A 20,218-nucleotide genomic window follows, 5' to 3' on the forward strand; every position below is an offset into this window, starting at 1 on the left:
TGTTACTGAATGTTATTGTAAGATTGGTAGTGAGTTTTATCCCGAGGATAGAATGAATATTAATTATGGTACCAATAATTATAATGAGGCTTTTAAAGAGATTGTTAGCTTTAATAAAGATTATAATGGGCTACCACATAATATAAAACCATATATAAATCATAGAACATTCAAAAGTAGTTATAGAATATGTGTACTTACTAGATACTAGATATCAAAGTGATCATATAGGTCCACAATCAATACAACTTAATTTTAAATTTAGTGCTGCAGTTGCAGATGTTATATGACATGCATTAGTATTAACTAGAAAGGTTATTAGTGTGAATAGTGATGGTAATAAGATGGTTGATATTATATCATAATTATAGTTTTAGTCATTGTTATAGTCATAGTTATGGTGAAACATGTGCGAAGCAGTTCCTGATTAGCAAAGCTACTTCGTAGATAATTATAATTATAACTATTTCTTACTTGTCTTAATAAAACCCCTAGCATAAGTAATATCTAGTTTCTTTTTATTCTCTAGAGATAAGCCTCCAGCTTCAAGCTTAATCTTAGCCTTGGGCCTAACCTTAGGTTTGAGCTTCGCTCGCGGGTGGAACCCGTAGACTTAGGCTTAATAACAACAATAGGATTATACTTTTTAACTTCCATTATTTTTTATATATAGAAATGAGTCTTTTACAGAAATTTAAAACTAATTCATATTGTGTTGGAGGTAGACATTATAGTGGTACTAATAACATAAGAGGTTTTATTACTTCAAAAAGTACTAAAATGTGAAAGGGTAATTGTTTTAAGTGTAAGAGAAATAAGTCAATGACTGTTAGTGATGCAACAATAGAAGCAGAGGGATTGAAAGATTTCTTTAAAAGTGTTGGTAGGGCTACAGTTAACTTTGGAAAGAAGGTTGCCAATAATCCAGTAAGAGCATTAGAAATAGCAAGTAAAATAGGAAGTGCAGCTGCATCTAGAAACCCTAGAGCTGCTTTATCAGCCACACCCGATTTAATTAAATTTGCAACTACTGGTGAAGGTATAAAGGTAGTACAAAAAGGAAGAGGGTTATACTTAGGTACAAAGAAAAGATAATTGTTTGATTATAGTCATGATTAAATTTATGATTATGTTTATATTTATGTTTATGATTATGATTATATTATATTTATGATTATGATTATATTTATATTATGTTTATGATTATTGATAAATATTAATACTAATATTATTATTTATAAATACATTATTATAACTAAACACTAACAACTTTAGTTTAAAAAAACACTCTGCTTGTTTTTCTTGTTCTTCTTATAATCCTCATATACCTTAACTAATTCATTATACTCATCATTATCTGTTTTATTATCATTCATTTATTTAGTATATAGTCTATTAAACTTATCACTAAACTGTTTACTTAAAATATACATTTGTGAATACTTTATAGTTTTATTTCCTATTTTAGTATTAATTGTTTTTGATAATGAACCACAAACTATTGCTTTAGCAAAAGCTGTTGGTATAGAATAAGGTAATCCTATACCTGTTAATGCAACTGATGTTGTTGTTACCGTTGTTGCAATTGATGATAACAATATTTCTGTTATCTCAGCTACGTTAATGTAATTTTTACATCTACTTAACTTCTTATTATAGTCATTAGTTTCAGTTTCATAATAATTTCTAATATCTTTTATAATGTTAATGTTGTTGTTAAATTTATTATTAGCTTGAATCTTTTCGTTTATGTATTGTTCATTAACGGTTGACAAGTTGGGATATAGTAATCTCTCACTCGGTGCTGTTGGGTTAGTCATAGTTTCGGTGATTTTAATTAGTAAAAATTCTTTCTATTTCTTTCGTTATATCTTCTTGTTTAAAACCATAATGCTTCTCTAGACTTTCTTGTTCTTTATTATCACGTAACGTACTTCGTAAAAGTATAGCAATTATATATTGTGCTATTGTCCTTTTATTCTTTAAAAGGGCTTCATCTATAAAAGAATTAGTCTTGTTATTAACTTCTTTAATTTCTTTTAGCCCAGTAGTAAACATTTCATCTAGTTATATGTTAGTGATATTCTGATTAAACTTATTATTATCAAATTTTTGTTTTAAATGATTATATTTAGCGATAGTATCAGCAGCAACTTTATTACAAAACTTAACAGTATTTGTGACTTCATTTGTTGATTCAATAAACTCATTAATTAGTTCATCATTAACTTGTGTTTCATTTAGTTGTAATGTTTTAGTTGTGACTTTATCAAATTCACCTTTTCTTAATTCAGTTATGTTTCTACGTAAAATGTCTATTTTATTAGAAGAGGATAATAAGTTATTGTCACAATACTCTTTATTAACAACATCTTTTTCATCTATCGGAGGATGTACATTTGTAATTTTATAGGTATCCCTCATATCAATATTATCATTATCTTCTAGGAATAACCCACGAGCCTTAATTAGTGTTAAGTTGTTTGTTGATGTTGATGTTGATCCGAGAAGCGGCTTCCCCGATGGACCTCAGGTCATGCTTCGCCATTGATTAGCTTGATTGAATCTATTTCTTGTCATCTTTGTATTTGTTTACAGAAAGATTTGAATCTACCAAGTAGCTGACCGTAGGTCTATCCAGCTTGCTGGCTTATAACTGTAACTTCTTCGAAGATCAGGGAACCTGCTTCGCTGATGACCGGAGGTCTATATCTAAAGAATCCAAAACCTTATTATTAGATTCAAAATCAAACTCGGATCGCCATTGATGAACATAGGTTTATTTCTTATGTGTAATAATGTTCTATTAAATCGCTCTATGAATACAGCCTTTAAATCAATATAAGTAGAATATAGTTTTGTTTCATATTCTTTAAGTAAAGATTTAAATGTTCTTTTGTAAAACTCAATACCTCTATCTACCCATAACTTTTCTGGTTTTCTACTTTCAGAGCCACCCTGTGGACTTTCACCTAATACTATTTTAAAACCATTAGTTATAGATAAACCAGATTTATTCTTCAACGGAATAGCCCATGCATATTTTGTGAATATATCTATAACAGTTAATATAAACTTATAATTATTATTGTATTTACTTAGAGATGACTTATCAATTAAATCAGCTGACCATATTTCATCTTTATATAATGGTATTACTCTTTCTCTTCTAAACTTTGTTATTTGAGGACTGAATACTTCTTTAGCTAGTAATTGTTGTTGTTGTTTTTCCACATTTTTTATGGACGTAGTCATCTGCGAAGCAGGTTCCCTGATGGTTTCACCTATCTGCAAAGCAGGTTCCCTGATCAATGAAGTTGTGAGCTTGCTCATGGACGTAGTCATGGTTTCACCTATTTACCATAGTTAAAAACAAAATTATCTAGTTGCTCTTGATTATTAATATTCATAGATAATAGTTGCTTAGATATATCTAGCATTTCATCATATAATCCATCATGACCAGCTTTTGTTTCTAGTATTAATAATTCTAGTCTTTCTACTAAACCATTGACGAAGTCACAGCTACGCTGATTTAAATGGCAACTTCGTTGATTATTTGGGTTAGTGTTGCTTTTTAAACCCCTGCCAAATACATCATCTTTTACCCCTATTATACGTTTTATTGTTCTATATCTAGCGCTTTTCTTATCCCCTTTTCCTAAAGCATATCTAATATCCTTTAAAAACCTTTTAATTTTGTTTTCATCTTCCTCGATTTCACCATGTTTTATATTAGGGTTAGTAAGAAAGTTTATAAACTCATCTAACAATTCATATATATTATCCTTAACTATAAATGCATTTTCTTGGTAAATTAGTTTAACACCGTTCATTTCAAATTCACCAATATCTAAATTTACGAACTTTAACTTTAATTGGGGATTAGATTGCACTGATATTAAATTATTAATTTGAGCCGTGTCTTTATCTACTAACATTCCTGGTTTATCTCGAGCTTTCTCTACAGCTTTTTCGTTGGACTTCACCAATGCTTCACCATTGGACTTCATTAATGCTTCATTAAACTGGGAGCCAGCTTGCTGGATCATCTTAGTTTGTTTATCTAACTCTTGAATTTGCCAATCTATTGCTCTCAATGTTTGTTTACTTAATGCTAGATTGTGTTCATTATGAGCTAACCATGTTTCATTGTTCGCATTTAGTGTTTTAGTTAAAGGATCAAATAACTCGTCTATTTCACCATAATATTCCTGTTGTTTTAATTTATCTTCTAATCTATTTCTTCTGTTTTGTTTTTCTAGATTATTTAGTTCTATAAGTGTTTCTAGTTTAGTCATTTTTTATAATTTAAGTAAATCATTGTGTAATGGCGGCAAGGATTAACTTTCTATCATCATTGATGGTTAATTCTTTAATATTATCTATTAAGGATTCTAATGATTCTTTGCTTACATCTAACCTTAATTTTTTTAATAGCTCTATTGGAGTAGTATTAATCAGGGAACCTGCTTCGCAGATCTTTTTTATTAACTCTCTTTTGAATAGATATAGATTCTCATCATGAGGATAACTTTTTATATTGTTTACATCAAACCTTTTATCATCAAATATATTTAACTAATCTTACTTGTTTTTGTTGTTGTCATGTTATCGCCAACTTTTTGTATTCTGCATTCATCTACTGTTCTCTGTGTATTATTCATTAATGCATCATAATAATCTATGTGCCTAGCATTATTATGCTTCTTTATTCCTTTTTCTTTAGTTTTTTTTGGATAATTTTTGAAGCTATATGTTTTGTGGGACAATGCTATAAATTCCTCAATAATCCTAATCCCCAGTTCGTGCTTAAACTTGCCGGGGACTTTATTATTAGTTTTTATAGGTATGTCTATATTACTTAAGTCCATATGCTCATCACTAACTTTACCTTCACTATAACTTGATACGAAACTGTCCGTATCCATATAGTGAAGTGTTAGATCTTTGAGGGATGGTTGTAGAATATTATAGAATACATCAAACATATGTAATTTGCTAAGTTCGAGTATTGTTACTCCTACATATACAGGTGAGCTATATTCTATTTTTTCTTTATATATTCTATTTGGCTATAATCTCTATATCTAGTTATATTCCTAAATGTTGGTTTACTTACACTTTTCATTATCTTTTCTTCATCATGCAGGAACTTGCTTTGAAAGAAGTGTAGAGGATTCATGCACATTCTTCCATATATTGAGTTATTCATTAATCTCCTTACATCCTTTTCTGCTTCAGTTTTAGCTGTTGCTCTTTTATTTGTATTGTTTTGTATATAATCTCTACATATATAATCTTGTTTAGATTTAATTACTCTATGTATTTTTGTTACTTCAACTCCCATCTTAACATAGAACTTTAACATCCTATAATGAACTATATATTCTGTTTTGTTGTTTTGGTCTAAGATTAATTTCTCTGATCTTGCCTTGCCCCCATCTCTTTCTCTGTAACCTAATTCATTATCATTTATCTTTCTCTTATTAGGCATTAATTCTAACTGCTCTGTTCTCTCTTTACATTCATTAGTATAATCAATATCACAAACTATATAGTAACCATGATCACTATCATCTGGAGTATTCAATATTACATCTAGAGTAGTAGTAGCAGTAAATTGGAAGTCCTTATAAGGTTACTTTTGCATCACTGCATAACCATATAGGTTGTTTGCGTCTATGTACCATATGGACCTTCGGTTATGGGACTTCGTCCATGCTTCGCCATGCTCTGCCATCTGCGAAGCAGGTTCCCTGATGGACTTACTATCACTGTTATCCGTGAAGCGGCTTTGCCGATGGGACTTCGTCCATGTTTCACTATTAACATATCTATCACCCATTATTCCACCTATACCACTTCTCTTTGCTCCAACAAAATCATCTAGCATTTGTTTATCTTGCAATGTATCTAATGTAACACCGCTTGACATTAACCAACAATCAAAACTATAACCCGGTAGACTAACGTAATGTGGGTTGAGCTTGAATTCTTTCATACTTAGTTTAACATATTCATTCATGCAGTAATCTAATATTTCCACATCATTCTGTAAATACTCTATAGTTAGATCTTTACCAGTTTTATGACTGTTTTCATTATTAAAGTTATCTACTTCTTTTAGTGTTGGTAATTTATTATGTAGTGAGGATTTGAATGAAGTCTTCTATTTTTAGATTGACTATAGCTTCTTGGTAATCATCCAAACCAAAGTATTCATCTGGATATAATGTTTTAGTTTTACATCCATATATCTTTGCCATTTGATCTAGAGGCATAGCTAGGAAGTTATAACTATCTAAGAATTTGAGACAACCAATGCTAAACATCTTAGACTTACCAGCAGCTAGTGGTATGTTATCTACTTTTCTTTTATCATTATTCTGTTTGAAGAGTTCACTGTATAGTAGGTTGAAGTCATAGCCAGAGCCATTATGGAATATTACTGGAATGAAGTTTTGTTCTTTGTATCTTAGATTACATATTTTACATGCCGGTCCTCTATATTTACCAGTTTCATGACAATGATCTCTTACTTTATTAATACATGTTTTGCTGCAGATATGACAAGTGTTATTAAATTCATGATATAATTTATCTTCTTCTGTGAATATCATCTTTTCATTATGTTTGAAGTTATTCTCAGTTTCTATTTCTAATAGATCACTAGCAAATCCTTTGATACAATCAAGACCGAAGTAGTGCTTGAAGTTACCTTGCCAGGTGTAACCCACAGCTATTGGAATATGTTCAGCTATTACATATTTATGGGTCTCCGACCATCCGGGAACCGGTTCCACCGATGTTTCGCCATAATCATTAGTTGAGACTTCAACAATGCAACATTCTATATCGGCAGTTATAATATTTTTTATATTCTGACGTTTGTGTTCATTTATAAAAAGTAATGTTTTTTCTTAGGACAAACAATCTCTGGTTTGAATGAGTTGTTGCATTCGTGTTCATCATATTTAATTTGTGAGTTAAACCAATAGGTACACCTATCACAATAATAATATTTCATGTTGTTTTTATTTGGGCGATCTAACAGGGTTTCTATATTTTTTATTAGGGCGCAGTGTTCTATTTGTCCATTACTCCAAACTAGTATTCTTACATCTTTTCTATCTTTATCAAAATCATCCACTTGTTTAAACAATTCTACTTTGCCCCCACCACAAGGTGTGTATACCCAAATATTATATTATACAATTTCTGTATTCTTATTATATAAGCAAAATCATCTTCATGTTGTTGTCTTGGTTCAATTAGTTTATCTAAATATTTATTTTCTCGAGTTGCATTGTGTGGGGCGGGATGTAGCCAAGCAGTTATAGTTAGTTGTAAGCAATTGTATTTATAACTACGTGTATTTAGTATCGATCAGTTTAATATCGAGTTTTTGAGATCAGGAGGTAAATCTATATAACTACCAATAGATGCTTTAGTTGTTTCAATGTTTAACTGAATACTTCTTATTCCAAGAAACTCGAAATCATAACCATAACCTTCATATATTTCCTTTTCGAAATCTAGCCACCGATTGAAGTCACCATATTCATATATTGCATTATTTTTAATATAATCAGTATTGAAGAATATTTTAGTAGTTTTAACTTCTTCTTTTGTTCTCTTCTTATAATCACATTCAGCCGTGATCTTATATTTAAAACTCTTAACTTTTCTGAACTGGTAACAGTTTTTAATTTCTTCTAAAGAGTAATTAGTTGCTTCGTCTATGTCTTCAATGTAATTCCCACCTTTATCGGTAATATAAAATTCTCTCATGTTCTGGCTGGTGTTTATATGAAAGTCTTATGTGTTTTCTAGAAACTTACGATTATGACTATATAAATGAGTAGTTAGAGCTATTTTATTCCTAAATTCTTCATGACGTTTTTTACATTCATACTTAATTTTAGAGTAGATGCTGTCTTCGGTTTTGGCTTTAGTTTTAATAATATAATCATCTTCATCCGAATTATACACCCTCTCCGAGATTTCCTCTTCTTCAGACTCAAACATTTTCTCCAATAGTTCCTTATGTTTGAGATCGTATGATTGATGCCTGTATAAACCCTTCTTTGATTCAAAGGATAGATTACAGACATCGCAGAAGTTTATGACACTAGTATTAGTTGATTGAAACATGTATTTATTTAGGGAAATAATCAGAAAACAATTTTTCGAAAAATGAAAATGAAATGCAATAAGTGTATAAATAAACCTTGGAAAGAGTGTTGTAATAATTGTAAAGAATTAGATTATTCTTATGTATGTAAAAATATGGTTAAAGTGAAAGATTATATAGAACATTTGGGATATCATTATTCTGATCCTGATCAATATCTAACATGTAATATGTGTAATGTTTATAAACATATCATTATATAGATTTAGAAATAGGAAATGTAGACTATGTATTTATTTTCATAGATATCGATATGGTCACACTAGAAATCAGTTCAGAGAGCATGTTTATAAGTATAATATTCAAGAAGACACAGAAAAACACTAATCACTGTGTTTCCACCAATCTCAATGTTTTTGACTGTGCTCTTTTTGCTTTTTTTCATATTTAGCAACCACTATTAGTACAAGAAGTCGACAAGCTTGGTTTAACATCGCATAACACATCAGTGAAACTGCTTTGCAGATCGAATGAAAAGTGCATGTCATGCTAAAATGGCCGCCACCATTGACAAAGAAAGCCACCACCACTAACAAAATGAAATCAAACAAGTGAAAATTTCGAATATATGATTCCCTTGAAAATTTAGCTAGTAAGGTGAGTATTTATTAAAATTTTTATTTAATTTTTAATAAATTATACAAAAATTTCAATTTAATAGAAGGATTTAAATATCACTTTACTTTGAAACAGGTGATTACTTGGGAAAGGATAACTAATTTTAAGTTAAAAATCATGTCAGAATATTCTTGAAAAAAGAATGTTCTAGAATAATTCTCCATGAGGGGACCTTTATTCTCCTCGGCACTTTTTGGCTATTCATCATGAGTTTCACTTCACTACAAAAACTGGCGAAAAATTTTAAACAATTTTCGTCATTTGACGAGACTTTAATAACTGGAGCTTTATCATGCACTTCTTTATCTGAAGAAAATCTAAACGAGTTGACTAATTTAACAACTCAAATGATTACATTTTGTAAGGAGAACAAATGCATACCCGACAACACCGCCGAACTTGAAAGTGAGACTGGAAAATGAACTAAAACAGAACTCTTCCAGTTATTCCTCTCCAAGTTCAAGAAGGACCTACTAAGTTACGAGCATCAGGAAACACTGGACAAGTTTGAAGTGGATGTGCCGGAATATTTATCTTTCCACAATAAACTCAGGAATTCATTCAATATTGGTGAATTTGAGTCTTATCTCACCACAGTCAATAACATGGAGGGAAAGCTGAATCGTTTATATCTACTGACAATTTCTGACAGAGGATACATATGGGGGAAAGTGAAACAAAATCACCAAGAAAACAATAAGGATATTCCCTGGAAAAAACTACTGAACGATAAAGGATATTCCTACTCTACTGTCCAGAGTTATATCAGCTTCTCTCAAGCATGTGAAAGCTATCCAAGGATCCTAGTCTCAACAGACTACTACTCAGAATGGAAAAAGTCCAGCTACAATCTAGGTGCATGACAGAACTACAATTTTCATAAATGATAAACAAGTGATTGGTTATTGAGAAATATTTAATATTAATATTGATATTGATATCCCTACAAATGATACATTAATATTGCTATCCTTAGTGTTAATACATTAATATATTCACCTGATGATTAAGAGTTCAGGCAGCTTAATAATTAAAATTAAAAGTGTTCAAGCATTCTGTAGTTGCACCCTCCCCCACAGTTGCCATAAAGAAAGGTCGAGCAATACTGCCGTAGCGTGGTAAAGGCGAGTCAACCTTTTAACAAGACCTCTCAAGACTCGGCTAAAAAATGTACCCTGGTACATAGAATCACTCAGTTAAACATCATAGATCAATCGTCTCCAAGGGTAAAGTCAGAATTTTTAAAGAAAATTGTTTCTTATTATCGATTTCTAAGCAATTTTGTGTTATTTTCAGTCCATCCGATTCTATTGAAAAAAAAAACTTGAGATGATTAACCTGATTTATTTCAGTATAGTTTGGCATATTAGATATGAAATTAGGCTTAAAACTAGCTTTGAGAACTTTTGGATATTAGTGTATGAAATGTATAAATTAAACTAGCTATGTACAGTTTTGTACACAAAATTGTGCGTGTAATATGTATTTATAGTGGTGAATATAGTAGTAGATAAAACAAGGGAATCAACAAACAGTAAAATTTGGCCCGATTCGACATGCGCGATTAGCGCCAGGAGAAAGGGACAAATTTTACTGGTGGTTGATTCCCTTGTTTTATCTACTACTGAAGTTCAAAATTTTGATTTTAATACGAATTGGATCATTGAGCCTCCCATATTATTCCAGACAGTGGATCTTATTTTCAGATTTTGTGAAATGAAGACATCATTTCACAATATTTTGCAGTGCCCTTTCAAAATTGATTTTATGAATTTATGGATGAGATCAACTATCCAAGGCAATTGTTTACACTCCAAACTCCGTTTTTAGAGCTACTATGAAACCGAGATTCGCACTGTATCCTGCTGTAAAAATTAAGAAAATTTGATTTCGAGTTAATTGTGGGTAGGGTTTGGGGTGGTCGTTTAGTGACAATAAAAGCGACAGGGCCATGCACCAAATTCCAGACAGACAGGGCAGCTGTCTAGGCACCACTGACATGTTCTGTGCCATTTTGAGTGACAAGAGAAACAGTCTGGATTTCAGGCAAGCAATAACAACAATTATAACGCTGAATGTCATCGAGTTGGATATTAACACTCAGCTTAAACTTCAGTTTTTTGTTTTCCTAAGTTCAGCTGAGATACGTTCGAAACCATAATAGTTGCTGACTGCTTTCATACTACCTTGAAATGTTTTTTTTTCCAAAAAGCTTTTTCGATAACCAGGTATTTAAATTGCTTTGCGTCTTAATCCACTTGTGTATATGTTAATATTTGTCACGATTCATCCGATGAAATTTTGATCTGGTTTTACTCAATACTGCGAATAGGCCATACATGTTCCAACATTTTCAACAAAAAAAGTTTTAACCAAATCGTTATGTTTGATAGTCGCAAGCAATAGCTTGGGCTATTATTGACCGTCTCCGTTTAATAGCTCTCGAAGAGAAGCAATTATTGTAAACGTGTGCGTTTTTTACGTGCGCAGCTGTAAGTTGAGCGGAGCTATATTGCGATGTCCTTGGTTTTTACAATTCAAAGAATTTGAAGTGTATTGGGGCTTTTTTTTACTAAGATCTGTTCACACTTTTTCATGATTTTTGAAGTCAAATTGGAGTAGTGATTTTGGTCACGCCGAAACAGGAAGTGGAGCGAAAAGGTGATTTTGCTGCGGGAAATTTTCTCACTCTATTTAAAGTAGAGTGAGAAAACGGTGTTTGAACAAAAATTCGCGCCGGCTCGCTAGTGGTTTTTTGTTCACATGCGGCAATGTCAGTTTGATTTTTGCTGTTTTTCAGATTTTTTCGGATCCGATTTGTTTTTAAATGGCTTTCCCAATCTATTCATAGTTCATTATAGGCCTAGTTTTTTGTTTGAACCAAGTTTCTAGCTAGTGGTTTTTTTCACATGCGGCATTTTGACATCGATTTTCTGGTTTTTTTTAAAATATTTTTGAACTGATTTTTTTTAGAATTGGTTTTCCCAATTCACTTATAGTCCGTTCTAGGTCTAGTTTCTTGCATAGTCCATAAAAATTCTTTCAAACAGCACTTGTTCTGTTGTGTTTTTCTTTCGTCTGACGCTCTTATTCGTTTTACATTTGTTCACACAGCGAGGCTGAAAAAGTCAAGTTTTCCGAATGACTTCTTCCTCTCACTAACGGCTTTTGCGCGCGTGACGTCATTTCTCTCTTGCTCTCTCTCTCTCTCTCTAACAAAAGTTTTTGCGTGATTAGATTTTGATCAAACGTGACTTACCTCACTCAATAAAATGACTTTTGCACTTGAAAACTTAAGTTTAATTTGATTTAGTTTAAGGTCAAAGGAATTCATGTGTGTAATAAAAGTCCTTAATGAAAGGGTTTCTGCGCAATGAATTTTAACAAGCTTTTTTAATTTATTGCTGAATGCTTTGTACATAGCTTTTTGAGTGGCATCGATACCTTTTTCAACTTATATCTGTATCTGTTTCTATCTCTATCATATGGCACGCAGGTCTATTCTTTGGCAGCTATTCCGGCAATCTGCCGGCTTTGTTTGCTGATTTAGCTAAAGTAATGACTTAAAATTTGACTTGTTTTCCAACATTCACTTCTCTTTTCGACTTAGAACGTCGACTTCTGTTTTCGAACAATGGACTTTAAAAGTTGCTGAGTTTGTAATGTACTAATTAAGAACTACTGGTAATATTCAAGGTTAAAAGGTCATTTCGAGAATTTTTGGTCACACACCACACACACATACACACACACCCCTAACCCAACTAACCCCAACTCCCTACATCAACTACCCCCTACCTACTCATATTTCGCGCTAAAAATTATTTTTTACACTGTATATTGCCTTTTGATTTCATTTTTCATCTTTCTGAAAAGGTAGGATTAGATAAAGTTTTTATTGCACGACTTTGAGCTGTTTCCGGTGTTTTACTGGCTATTTTTTGTAAAATTTTTGCTCGACCGTTTTTTGACCTTTCGAGTCACTTTTACGCCTTTGACCTTCTGCGTTTTGCGTGATCCAAAATTCACTCCCATTAACAATTTCAAACAGCTGAACTCAATTGGCGGCAATTTACGAAAAGTCAAATGATAAGTGCGCCGAAACTGGTGCCATTTTTTCACTTTAAATCTTAATAGTGGTTTATATATTTACCTCTAATGAGTTTATTCGAAGCCCCCTAAAGAATTTCTTAGTCCCATTCAGCCCCCCCCACCATTGAAGCAGGCTGCAATTGATTAGAGCTCCCGCTACTCGGTCGAGAGCAATTCTTGCGACGTTAGTTTGTTGTTTTTGTTTGCAATTCAATAATTTGAATGGTAACGCGGTTCTATCTTTTTTTTACGACTCGATGAGGCCTTATGATTTTATGGTTTCTGATATGCCAGGAAAGTAAAAAAAAGCGGAAGTTCAGGGAAAGAATGAAGTCAGAAGAAGTTGTTTTAATAAACAAATTAGAAAAGCGGAGAAAAGAGTTGTTTTTCATACTTTTTTTGAACAAGCGAGAAATGTCAGTGTGAAAAACTATAGAGATAAGCCATTAGAGAGATATTTTCCGCTTTCTATTGTTCCATAGCTTTAAGCATTAACTCAACTGAAGCCTAAAAGTTTGTAGTTTTTTGTTACGAAAGAAATGGATGCCTTTTGGTACAATGTAGATTCTTAAAAAAGAGAGTTGACAAACATTAGAAAAAGTTACCAATTTTCCATCTCTCTGTTTCTTTGTGAGCTCATTATTGCTTTTCTAAGTTTTTTGTGCAATTTTGTTTTGTTCACTACATGAAACAAGATTTTCTATTTTTATGTCTATCCGTGCTTATGATCAATTTTTTTTAAAAAAATTTCATATTTGTTGTTTTGATTTTGACCAAATTTTCTCTTTTTATATATCATAAGGTTGTTATTTTTTGATGGGTTGTTCCAGTACATAATAGTTGTTTGATAGGCTGATTTCCTCGACAGAGACGAAATAGTGTAATTTCCGGTTGATGTCAAACATTTTAATGGTTTTTGAAGTCAGCTTTGAGTAATGTTTTTGGTCACGCCGAAACTGGAAGTGGAGCAAAAAGCGAGTGGTTTTGAGGCTTGAAAATTTGTCATACCTTTTTTGAAGTTGAGTGAGAAAACGTTTTTTGAACAAAAAATTGCTTTTTTACATTTACTGTTTAGCTTTTCATCTGATTTTTTTTCTAACTGGTTATCCGAGACCGCTCCTAGTCATTTTTAGGTCTCGATTTCCAGGAAATTTCTTTGAATAGTTGGGCAGGACTTTTCCTTCTAAGCTTTTTTTCGTGGTCAAGATTTTCGTTACGGCCACATTTTTGGAGCACATTTTTTTTCGCGTGATTAATTTTTTGAAAACACGTGACTTACCTCACTCTGAGAAATGACTTTCGTCACTATCGACAAGACTTTACTTCGCGGTAATGGCCGATATGGTCGACTGAGCGGTGTTACTCCAATTCAAGGTTATTTGAGTGCAGCTAATAAAAGCAGCGTTAAGTTATACAGTTAACTCAAAATATAGCTTTGCAGAAATTAGTTCTTTTCGATCTGTTTGTTTATATTATTGTTTTGAGGCTGCTGATCTACGTAGCTATTGCGGCTATTTTCTGACAACATGCCAGCTATGCGCATTCTAAAAGATTAGAACTTTTCTTTCAAAGTAACCTTTTAATAAGCTAATGATAATTCTTTTCCATGATGACCCTTTTTTCATGGTAGTTTACATAAGCTCAGAATACCACTTGGCATCTCATGCAGAATGGCATAATGAAATTCACACAATATAGTCGAGGAAAAGTTGTTTTTTGTTGACATATCTGAAAAGAAGGACTTGTGCCTATAGTGTGCAGTATACTTTGGCCTGCTACTGTACAGTGAAGAAGGATCAAGTTACATTGTGGGATCAGGGACTAGTGGCTAGGGACCCAATAAAGGACTACCTCGAATCATGCAACTCCTCACTTTTGGATGAACAAGTTGACGGTCCGTTTTTTTTCGTTTGTTTCATGTTTTTTGTTTCATCACCCAATAAGCGGAGAGACTGAATTTAAGTACCAAACTACAAGATCAGGGTGCTCATGATGATTATACTGCAACATTGAAAACCCGATAGTCCAAATGACAACTTGATCTGTTCTTGATTTGAACTAATGAGAATTTCGCGATTAACTAAGATTCCATTTGGAGAACATTTCTAGCTCGAATCGACAATTGTGATCTACATTGTAGCGGTTGGATTATCTGCAGGTTTTGTCACTCAGATTTTGATCCGTGAGTTTTGGTTAACGATTTTTTCTAAAACTTAGTAATCTGTACAGGTCTATATTACATACAAATCATGGGAACGAATTTAAAGGAAAATATGGAGGGAAAAGCAGGCGAGCTGTTTTTTCTGATAGGCCTTAAGCGTACATTTCTCTCTTGGATGAACAAGTTGACGGTCCGTTTCTCTCCTCCCTTTCATATATTGTAATGTTTTAAACTTTTCTTGCTTGAGACTGAAGTTTTGTTCTGCAATGAAATGGTTAGATTAGATGGACCTATTTTGTTACTCAAATATTAAGCCGTAAGTTTCGGTTATTAACATTTTTAATCTTAACTTGCATAATTATGGCCAGGTCTATATTACCTGCAAATCAGTTGGTAAAATTTTGAAATCAAGGATATTTTGAACGAGAAAGTGGAACTAGTTTGGGAGCTAATCTGGTTGGTTGAATTTCATTTTTTTTCATTGAACAGACTACCAAACTGCAAACGATCAAATGGATGATACAAGCAAGCAGAACACACAGCTGTGTGCAATCACACTCATAGTGATCACAGTGTTCTGCTCTGCCTGTGACGTCATATGCATCATCTGTATTCATTGGAAGCCTTTGCTCAGAATGAATGGGACATTCCATCTCGCTCTCAACATTATCTGCATGCTCCTAACAGGCATGTACAACATGGCAAAACGAACCACTCAATTTTTGGCTCCCCTCTTATAGAAAACAGTCTAGGAGATCGTTTTGAACGTTTTTTTAGTCCTTCCAATGTCTATAGCGAAAATAAAGAGTCAATTTTTATGCAAGTCATCATTTCAATTCGTGTGCAAGAGTTTATGAATACGCGCCGGTTTTAAACAAGGGAAAAATTTAGCTCAGCGAGAGTTAAACAGTTACAGGGCAATTTACCCAACGCCATTTTACGCAAATTGGCCAGCTGTAAAAACTAACCAATTGTCTGTGAAGCTAAAAGTGAATTAATTAAGGCTAAGTTTCGAAGTAAATGACATCAGTCAAGAATAAAAAATGCGTCGAAAGTTTTTAAAACAGACAAAAAAAATTTCAAAAGTTTCAATAAGATGCTTTCAATTGCTCTCAAACGAAGTTTAGCAATTACATTAGTCCTGTCGTCTTTTTATGTGATTTTTCGTCTGACTGTTTTTTTGGTCTGACCCTTTTAACTCCCTGATGTCTGACCCTTTTTGTCCTCAAAAATGAGATGAACAGGGAAACCTCCAAAGGCATTAAGTGACCGAGCAGCTCTCTTAGAGCCTTTCTAGTCTCCAAATATTTCACCGAAACTGTTTTCAGGAGACTATTTCATGGTGAAGGGCTGTTCTTAATCTTAAAAGCGTGCAATCACCCCCCCCCCCCCCCCCCCACCACCACACACACACACACACACACACACACACAAACACACCCCACCTGCACCCAACTCTCCCGCGTCCCTGTCCACCCTCCTCCAACTGGCGATTTGAACCCTTTCTTGTCCAGCCCTACCTACACCCCCCCCCCACGCTTGACACCCTCCCCCTTCCATACGCTCTGCCCCTCCCCTAATGCCAGCATCCCAAGCCCCAGCTGGCTACCACCCACGCTCGCCTGTCGTTTGAGAGCAATTGGGCCGACGTTAGTCGGTTATGTTTAAAAGTGGACTCTTCAATTTAAACTATATATGTTGAGCTCTAAGAGGAGGCAACAATTGAAATGAATGAATGTACTCAGTATTTCTGTTGGCTGTGTTGCTTACGTCACTGCGCGTCATCCGAGGAAAGATAAAGCAATGCTCAACTCCAACTCTCGCATTTTACATTGCAGTTGTCATAGCAACCATACTCGTCACTACCTGTTGGTTTGTCTCCCTCATGCTAACAGGATTGGCCTGTGATTTGCGCAAGGCCATTTACATGGAGAAACGCCGGGAGGAATTGATGAGAAATCCCAACAAGCGTAGATTCTTATTGGCTGATAGCCACAAGTAGTGATTTGAAGCTGCCCTAGGCAGAGCATAGCGAAGGTCCTTGAAATGACGTTGTTTTTCATATTAAAGCATCTCTAGTCCCTGTGGTTGGGCGGGTATATTGAAAATGGAAACGTAACCAAAGCCCATCAGAAAACAGAATAACATTGTCAATTCCGCAGTTCTGATTAGTCAGTAATAAATTGTCTTTATTAATAGCCGCCCTCATCTTCTCAGCCGGCTATTATAGCGCTCCTATTTTTTTTACAATTCAAAGAATTTGAATTGTATTGGGGTGCTGTCTTTTTACGACTCGAAGAGGAGTATTGGAGAAGTCCTTTTTTTTAATCAATTTTATTGGAGTGATTTTTGAAGCGGGAAATGAAACGCGTGAAAAAATTTGGAGTGATTTTGGTGCTGAACAAAAGTGAAGAGCGGAGCGAAAAGAGAGTGGTTTTTGTTCATACCGCTGTTTTTGAGAGAGCGAGAAATTGATGTGTGAAAAAATTTTCTCTAAGCGAGCGAAATTTTTTGTTCACGTGCGGCATTTCAAAGCAGTTTTTTCCATTTATTTTGGTTAAGAGGTTTGGTTATGATTTTGTTTAATAGCCGCACAGCGATACCTGGGGCTATTATTGGCCTTCTCTTGGTTTTTTTACGACTCGAAGAGGAGTATTGGTTTTCTCTCGGTCTTTTTTTTTTTTACAGGAAGTAGATTTGTTCACGCGGCATTTTGACCTAAAAGCAAAAGTGAGAAAAACTGTCTTGGTGAACAGATTTTCGCTAAGCGAGAGAAGTTTTTTGATCATGCCCTTCGTTTAGTGAATGACTTTTTGACTTTGAAAAGTAGTTTTTGACTGCATGGCACATATTAATAACCGTTTTTAGCCGTTTTTTGGACTAAGTGGCCCAATTTCTTTGCTTTTAATTTTGTTACTTATAGAAATAAAGTTTATTCGATACTATATTGAAATTTCAACCTCGGAAATTGATTCCACAGTGTTTTGCAGAGCCTGAAAATGCGTTTCAAGTTGAAAATTAGCACATATTTCTTGATTTTTTAGTTAATTCTTGGCTTTTTTCTATTAATTTCTTCATTTTCGGATCATTTAACCGTCTTTTTGTCAAAAATCAGTTAATATGGCAACTCCTCTTTGATCATTCATATACTCAATGCCTCTTTCTACCTCGATGTAATTTTGTTTTATAAAATTTAAATATGCTAATCCAATTTTGGTAGTTTTTTTTCGATTTTCGTACGTTTTTTTGTTTGTATTTTGGCTGTAATTGCTAGAAATAGTCTTTTTGTGCAACATGAGGGACTTTAATTTCGTTTCAATAAAAATTCAATCATTTTTTGGCGTTAGGTTTTTGATAAACAGCTAAAACTTTTTCATAAATGCAGTCTTAAAAGTTTTTTGAACATTTTTTTTGCAAAATGTATCAATTTTTCGATTTTATGAATTCTGCTTTTACCTTTTTTTTATTCTCTTCAGGAGAATAGATCTTTGTATTGGATGATTAGTTATCTTTTATATGTCTTATATGCTGAACAATGAAATGTGTTCGTCTTTCTTGATTTTTTTAATTGATTTTTAACTTTCAAAAATCAAGAATGTGTTTTTGTTACATTGTGCGCATGTGTTCCTTACATTGTGCCCATATTCTAGTTAGTATTATTCTATCTTTTTCCTGGCACCTACATTTATTTTCGTTATATTGATTTTTTCGATTGTTAAAAATGAACGATTTCAGCTTTTTCTTACACTTTCGTCATTTCTTTGGTTTGCATTTGATTTCACTCATCATAAGGTAGTACTGAGAGTTTGATATCAAGCCTTTTCCACAATTTCCACTTAAGACTATTTACTGCAATTTTTTTCGGCCTTGGTATTAATTTTAAACGGTCTTTTGCCTTTGAATATTCTTCTGCTGCTTATGTCTTTTCTATGATCAATTTAATTTTTGAATTAGTATGCAATCATATTGTCTAGCATATGTGCAACAAGGAACAAGTGTGTGTTGTTTTTTTCTTAATTGCAGTGATTAGAAGTGTAATTATAGGTGTTTTCTGATTCTTAAATTTGAGCTTTTTGTTTTCAAAAGATTTAAATTAGTTTCTAAGATTATTATCTGTTGTTTGCTTTCGCGATCTTTTTCAGATTAGAATTATGTATTATTTGAGGGCAATTGATAACCTTGTCAGCTTTTTCAGTCTAGCACTTTTTTGACCTCTTTAATTCGGTTTTTTTAACGTTACCAAACGTTTTCAATGATGTAAAATTCTGCTGCATTTTGTTTCTCTTGGTGACAGTGGTTTAAATTTCACCAATTTTTAGAGCAGACCTGGAGAGGTAGTGAGTTAATGGTTTAATAGAAAAGGTAGTGGCGTCCGCTGCAACTACGGTTGGGTTAGTGAAATTTTGACGCTTCGAGTCGCTTCCGGAATTCTTCCGGCTATGTTTTTTATTTCGTCGTCATGATTTTTGTTACGACCATATGACGTCACAGCCACTTGTTCATTCGTTCATGCAATTTCAACAGAATTGCATGTGTGACGTCATTTTTCGCTCTTAGTGGAGCGAGTTTTTTGTTCATGCGCGTGATTAAATTTTTGGTCACACTTGACTTACCTCACTCTCAAAAATGACTTCCTCACTTTGAAATTGACTTTTATTTACTTTAATTCAAAGAGATAAGGTCAAATGGGTGTGTGTCACTCTAAATGAAGGTTATTTGAAATCAGCTAAAAGAGGCAGCAATAACTTATACATATTTTTAATCAAAATATAACAGATCAGCCTTCAATGAAAAGACGAATTTTTTTGGTCTGTCTTTTTTACTGTTTTTTTAGACTGCCGATCTACGAGTCTATTGCGGCTATTTTCTGGCAATCTGCCAGCTATGTTTTAATTTTAGGCTGGTTTCGATAGTGGTTTGAAGGTTTCTGGAAATTAATATGAATTTTATGATAATTCGGAGGTTTTTAATGTATTTTGCTGATTTTCGGGCTAATTTTTGCGTTTTTTTGACGATTATTTTTTTTACTGGCTGAAATGGGTATTGAAGAAACCCCTTCTACTTGAGCAAATATATAATAACAATTTTTTACAGTTTTGTGGGTAAGAATCATTTTTTTGTTGAGAAATATGACAAAAAAATGGCGAAAA

The 20,218-nt window shown here is 33.2% G+C and overlaps 1 protein-coding gene across 3 annotated transcripts in view; it reads left to right on the top strand.

Annotated features, from left to right (window-relative positions):
- LOC142339560 (uncharacterized) overlaps positions 1-20,218 on the top strand; it is a 70,436-nt gene that overhangs the window by 45,256 nt on the left and 4,962 nt on the right. The window contains exon 4 of one of the 3 annotated variants that reach the window (XM_075389692.1): positions 10,745-10,861. The exons of the other annotated variants lie outside the window; for them this stretch is intronic. The gene's annotated coding sequence lies outside the window, so the exon portion shown is untranslated. The remainder of the gene's footprint in view (positions 1-10,744; positions 10,862-20,218) is intronic. 3 annotated transcript variants of the gene reach the window in all.

This window comes from Convolutriloba macropyga, chromosome 5, assembly GCF_964194025.1.
Source record: "Convolutriloba macropyga chromosome 5, txConMacr16.3, whole genome shotgun sequence".
Lineage (NCBI taxonomy): Eukaryota > Metazoa > Xenacoelomorpha > Acoela > Convolutidae > Convolutriloba > Convolutriloba macropyga.